The following is a 262-nucleotide window of genomic DNA, read 5'->3' on the forward strand; positions in this document are numbered from 1 at the left end:
AAAGTTAGAGCGAAGAAAAAAAAAGTTAAGAATGAGAAACAAAAGTTATAGTGCCTAGAGACAAGGAAGATTGTCAATAGTCGGGATGTGACATTCAATAAGTCGAGAATATCTTCGAAGATGATTAAAAATAATGATGGGACATCGAAACCTATAGAGAAGGTGGTGTTCTCTCCCAAAGTAGTTGTTCCTTATTAAGAATAATGACTCTGATACCATGTTAAGAAGGAGAAGCTATGATACTATGTTAAGAATAATGGCT

Source organism: Cucurbita moschata, unplaced genomic scaffold (assembly GCF_002738365.1).
Source record: "Cucurbita moschata cultivar Rifu unplaced genomic scaffold, Cmos_1.0 Cmo_Scf00128, whole genome shotgun sequence".
Taxonomy (NCBI): domain Eukaryota; kingdom Viridiplantae; phylum Streptophyta; class Magnoliopsida; order Cucurbitales; family Cucurbitaceae; genus Cucurbita; species Cucurbita moschata.